Source organism: Humulus lupulus, chromosome X, assembly GCF_963169125.1.
Source record: "Humulus lupulus chromosome X, drHumLupu1.1, whole genome shotgun sequence".
NCBI classification, from domain to species: domain Eukaryota; kingdom Viridiplantae; phylum Streptophyta; class Magnoliopsida; order Rosales; family Cannabaceae; genus Humulus; species Humulus lupulus.
In genome coordinates, this window is record NC_084802.1 from 189,768,402 (window position 1) to 189,774,575 (window position 6,174).

Here is a 6,174-nt window from a genome sequence, read left to right on the forward strand (position 1 = left end):
ATATATAATTTCCTATAAAAGAATATCCTTTCTTGAAATGGAAATTATTGGTATTTATTTTTATTCTTTGATCTAATTTATTTGCCCAGAAATCGTGTACAGCTTGCAATTATAAAGGATATATTGTTTCCTTATTTATTTAAGGAAACTGGGTTGAAAAACTGTTCAGGTTCAATGAATCTGTTTGAACGGATTGCCTGTCTGTTTGAACAGATTCTGACTTTCCTGTTTTGGAAGATTTTCCATTTATGGGCTGTTTGATTTCTGACTTATTTTCCACGACCTTAAGGGATTCTAAACAGTATATAATCATCCTTAGGTCGTTGGTTTTTTATTATCTCTCTTGGGTATTATTTTCCAAATATTTTTCAAGTTTTAGAGAGACTTTTTATTATGTGAAGAACTTGAGTCCAGCAAGTTTTTAGTGGTTTATTACAGTGTACTTCTGTATTGTTTTCCTTTGTGTTAATTGTGCAGGTTGAACACACTTGGACATTGGTCATCAAGCTTCGGGAGAAGTCTTGTTCGTGAGTCACTTTTCGGGAGGAAAAGTGCAAGTGTTATGATTTGAAGGGAGTTCAAGATCTTAGCACTTCAGAAATTTGATTAGAAGTTTAGGTTACAACAGTTGCGACAAATTCAAGAGGGAGTCTTTATTTGTATAAGTCAATTTGGATTTGTAATCATTTAGATATTCTTCTAATAAATTTCATTCTCTGGGCGTGGCCTCGTGGACTAGTAGCAATCTGCAAAGATTGCTGATACCACGTAAAAATTCGTGTATTCTTTACTCTATGTTCGTTTTTATCTTCTGGTCACAAACTGTTTAAACATATCTGGTATCTGTTTAAACATTTCTGTAACAGTTTAACAATTAATTATTTAATTTAAATAATTAAGTTGGTAATCATAAAAAACGGAATTTCATAATATACCAAAAAAACTTACAAAATTATTACTAAAAATGTATATATTATGCTAACAAAATTATATAGTATCATTAAAATGTATGGGTGCACTCTTAATGGTTACTACCCATGGATGATTACTTTGATATTAACCATTGAATTAAGATCAATAATCCATATTTATAGTTTTTAATTAAAATTTCTAAAAATAAATTTTGATTTTTTCAAATTTTTTGAAGAGTGACCTGATGATATGTCGGTCACATAATTATTAAATTAAAGAACTTCAAAAAAATCTTATCTAAACATTATATAGGAAATTTGCTCATAAATAAGCATTATATATGTAACTCATCACTTTTGCCCTTGATTGAGTTTAAAAGTAAATGTGACAAAAAGAAAAGGGGGGAAGGATCTTGTTTAAATCACAAAAAAACAACATTAATATAAAACATATTAATCATGTTAGTATACGTTAATATATATTATCATTGAGTTGTTAGAACAATTGAGAGATAGAAACACATGCATGCTAGCTCATTATTTGTTGTCCACCAAGCTTTCATTATTTTGAATTAAAAAAGAAAATGCTTAAGGTTTTTGTATTATTATTTTTTTCGCAACTTGGAGTTTATATATAAAATAAATATTTTGATCACATTTTAAAAGTTTGTTAGAACTGCTCGTTAGTTGTCTTGAGAAGTTGTTTTTCCTGTTTTAACAAGTTTAGATCCCAAAAAATTCAAGCAAGATTGTCCATTGTGCAACTTCAGGTTGGGCCCATTCTTCATGTACATGAACATCATCATCCTCAATACCTTCTATATGCAAACCCTCTCCATCGACTTCCACTTCATGTTCAGATGATGCATTTTCAGTATTTTTTTTTTCATTTTGCATGTAATGTTCGTAACTAGCCATTGCTCAAAGCCAAATTTTCTTATAGATGTAGAATGTGTATAAATGATAAATGGACTATATTAATGTCAAAAGTCAATCCAAATAAGGAGAAAATAATACAAATTTATTAATAATTAACTCAATCATAGTTTTGCAACATGTTTTAGTTTCCATATATAATTAACAATTTTAACATTAGTGTGTATGTATATTTATTATTTAAAATTTTAATTAATGAAAAATTATAATTCTATTTGTGTTCTAAAAATAAAAATAATAATTTATTCATTAGCATCGTATATAATATAACATTTATTAAAAAATATTTTTGTTATTTTGAGTTTTTATTAAAAAAAATCAATATATTTTTAATAATAGGTTTTTTCTATAATAAAAAATTAAATAATAAAATATACATAAATGTTTTCTTTAATAGGTTTTTTGTGTTTGTTTTCTCTAGTAACAATAAGTGACATATTTCAACCCATTATCCATATTGCTGAAGACAATGAGTGAGATACAAGTTTGCCAAATATTAAGAGATGCTAGTTTCTTATAATTTATGTTTAAAATTTAACTGCTATTAGTTTCTAGACCACATTGCTACAATTTGGAAAATTAATGGACCTAATTAAATTCAGAGACTAGTTTGCCTATCCAAGAGTAATTCAAGGGGTATTCATGTTAAAATCTTTTGTTTACCCAAAAAACGGCTGCTGATGACATGGCAAGGATTTTTCACACGTGGTCTACACGTGGCGGAAGTGCTGTTCGACTATCGACCAGAGGCACATCACTTCGTCAAGCTTAACTATTAGATACGACTAGGTTGGTCGTATAATTTGATTTATTTACTTCTAAGATTGTAATCCTATAATGATTGCATTGAATATTTCCTCTTTATTACCTTGATACGCAGTTATTAAGGAAAGTTAAGGCCCATGTCACCATTCTTGAGCCTATAAATATGCATGAAATATCTCAAGGAAATGACTTTTGATCTCTGAATCTTTTTCCCGAGGATTGAGTGAGAAAGCTATAGTGTGATTATCCATCATTTTATTGTAATTATCCCAATGTTTGTGAAACTCAAGAACCCTAGTTCTTTGATCACGACTTTGAGATTCAATATTAATAATAGCACTAAGTGGACGTAGGTCATTACCATTCTTTGGGGCCGAACCACTATAAATCGTTGGTATTTTCTTCTTTACCATTAGGTTAAAATCTTAATTATCATCTCATCTTCTGTCGTATATTTGACTTCGTGTCGTTGGCCAAATCGAGGGTCAACATTCTGGTGCTTTCATTGAGAGCTTAATAAAAAACTGTAAGAAAATCTAATGGCGAAAACATTCAAGAAGACTGGACAGGTCGCTGGCGTTGCACCATCCCAACCTCCTCCCCCAAATGTGGCTGAGAATGAACCACATTTGGAGTTTGAAGAGGAGGAGTTAGATTCTGAAACGCTGAGGGCAACGCTGGGGGTGTTGCAGGATGAGTTGGCTAATCTGAGGGCCAATCAGGAGAATGCTGCGGAGACAATGGCGCTGCAGCAAAGAGAAATAGAACACCAGCGCCAGGGGCTGAGTGAGCGGCAGGCGGACATGGATCGTCGACAGAGGGATGCCATGGACGCTCTTGAAGCAGCCATCCAATTGGCTCAGAGTCAGGCTGGGCCAACCTCCCAGCCAGATCAACCACCGAATGCGCCACCTTAAAGAGGTCCTAATCCTAGCCCTCCGCTCCAACCAGCAAGCCATCAAAGGCCGGAGCAGCCGCATGTGGCTCAGGATGATGTCCCACCTAAGGATCCTGAGCAGCAGCCTCCATCTCAAGCTGGTCGAGGCAATCCCCAGCGTCCGAGGCATAATAGGGTCGGGCAACCGCCCCGCATCCCTAGACGCCCAGGGGATGAATAGCCGAATCTATCGAGCAGGGGACAGCGTCCTTCCGCCAACAGAAGGAACATCGAGTTAGGCTCTGCGGTCAGGGCCCCCCCACGGCATAGCAATGCACGGGGACCCAACGACCAGCGCAGGCCTCCCCCTGACGCTCGGGAGATGCCATCCCGAGGAGGAAATAGTGTGAACAGCCGGTCATGCCATAGTCAGCCACAATTTAGAGATGGCCATGACTATAATGAAGCTGATTCTGGCAGAGGAAATGCTGGTTGGAGAAATGAGGAAAAAGGTGGAGGCAGAAGCCCCCCACCTAGAGAAAATAGGCCAGCTAGCCATAACGCTGGGGGGCAACCCAGGCAGCAGAACGTTTTTAATCAGCTAGGAGTTAGCGAGCAGAGATGCAAGGACGATGATTTAAGGGACGTACTTAACGACCGCCGTGAGAGGCATGACGAGTATTGTCCCCCGGAACCGGTTTCCCTAGCAGTCCCAGAAGCTGTTCAGGCTCAGATTGGTGCTCTGAACCAGGCAGTACAACAGCTGGTTAGGGGATGAACGTCCCATATTGAGAGCGATAGGAGGAGGGGCACTCCCTTTGTACAGAGGATTGCTGCGGTTGAAACCCCCAGTAAGTTCAAGATGCCAACATTACCGAACTTTGATGGGTTCGGAGACCCAGTATCTCACGTTAATAAGTTTGAGATACAAATGGATATACAAAAAGTGTCGGAAGATGCCCGCTGCCGGATCTTCCCAACGACACCGTCTGACACCGCCCAGGAGTGGGTCTTTAAGTTCCCTCCTACTAGTATAGTATCTTGGGAGATGTTCGTAAATGAATTTTACGGACAATTCTACGCGGGTCGCGTACACACCACAGAGGCCAACTAGCTGGTCAAGATACGCTAGAAGGAGGGAGATGCCTTAAAAGAATATGTCCAACGCTTCATGTGAGCAGCAGCTGGAGCCAAGACAGTGGGCGATGAAGAAAAGATGATGGCTCTAACTACTGGGGTTAAGCGCCATTCACCCCACTGGAGTAGCCTCGGAAAGAATGGGGTAAGAAGTACCCAGGAGTTTTTGGATTGGGCTGATCGATATGTCAAGCTCGAGGATGCGATTGGCAATGAAGGGAAATCGCCAACAAAAGAAAAGGGGTCGAAGGAAGAACCCGCCAAAGGGTCGGAAAAACCCAATGGCAACGGCAACGGCAACGGGAATGGTAATGGTAGGAATGGTGGAAAACGGGCGAACAATGAGCCCTTGGCTTCTGAGAATAAACGCCCCAAAGGCAGTCGATACGAGCCGAGATTGACCAACTACACGGCCCTTGTCGAAATCCGAGCGGAAGTCTACCAGGCAACCATCTCCAGCGTGCCTTACAAACGACCCGCACCTGTAAGGAAAGATATCTCTAAGAGAGATACGACGAAGTTCTGTCGTTTTCATAACGACTACGGGCACGACACCAATGAATGTAACTAGTTGAAAGACGAGATTGAGTTCCTGATTAGGCAGGGACATCTAAGGAGATATGTGTGAGCCGCAGGAGGATCCTAGCGAGAGGCTCAAAGTGGCAACGAGCAAGCGCCTGCACGCCAACGCTCGCCACCCCTACAGCCAGCTCCTGTGGCAGGCACTTTACTCACCATCTATGGAGACCCACACCTTGTAGGGGACAGTGGGAAGGCAAGGGAACAATACGCTCGAACCCTACGCCACGACCAGGACATCGAGATGATGAGAGTGGAGGATCAAGCACCAAATAAATCTCGAACAGAGGAGGAATTAATAACCTTCTCTGAAGACGATGCCCAACACGTACGATTCCCGCACTCCGATCCGCTAGTCATGGACGTGCAAATTGCCAACATGATGGTGAAGATGGGTTGGTTGACACAGGAAGCTCGGTCAACATTCTATACAAGTCTTCATTGGAGAGAATGAAGCTATCCGTTAAGGACCTGGAGCCATGCAACCAAACCATCTATGGTTTTTCCAGCGAAGGGCTTGCCCCAACTAGATCGATTAGGCTTCCAGTTACAGCAGGTACTGCACCTGCTAACAAGACATTACTCACTACTTTAATAGTAGTTTATTGTCCTTTGGCATACGATGCTGTAATTGGGAGGCCAATTTTGGTCGACTTGCGAGCCGTCACATATAACAAAAACTCAAGATATTATATTATCTTCTAATCTAACCACTTAAAAACAAAGGAGATTAGAAAACAATGAATCTCATTTATAAACTTTTCTTCTTCTCATTTCTATCACTATAAGAAAACCATTAGATCTTCTAAGAAAACCAAAGAAGAACATTACTTTATCTTACCATCTTTTCAAAGTTTGATCTTCTTATGATCTCCATGGTTTCTCCTTCCATTGAAAAGGAAATTAAGTTTTTGATTGTTAGAGAATATATGTTATTGCTCAATGGAAAAGTGGAAAAACCAAAATACA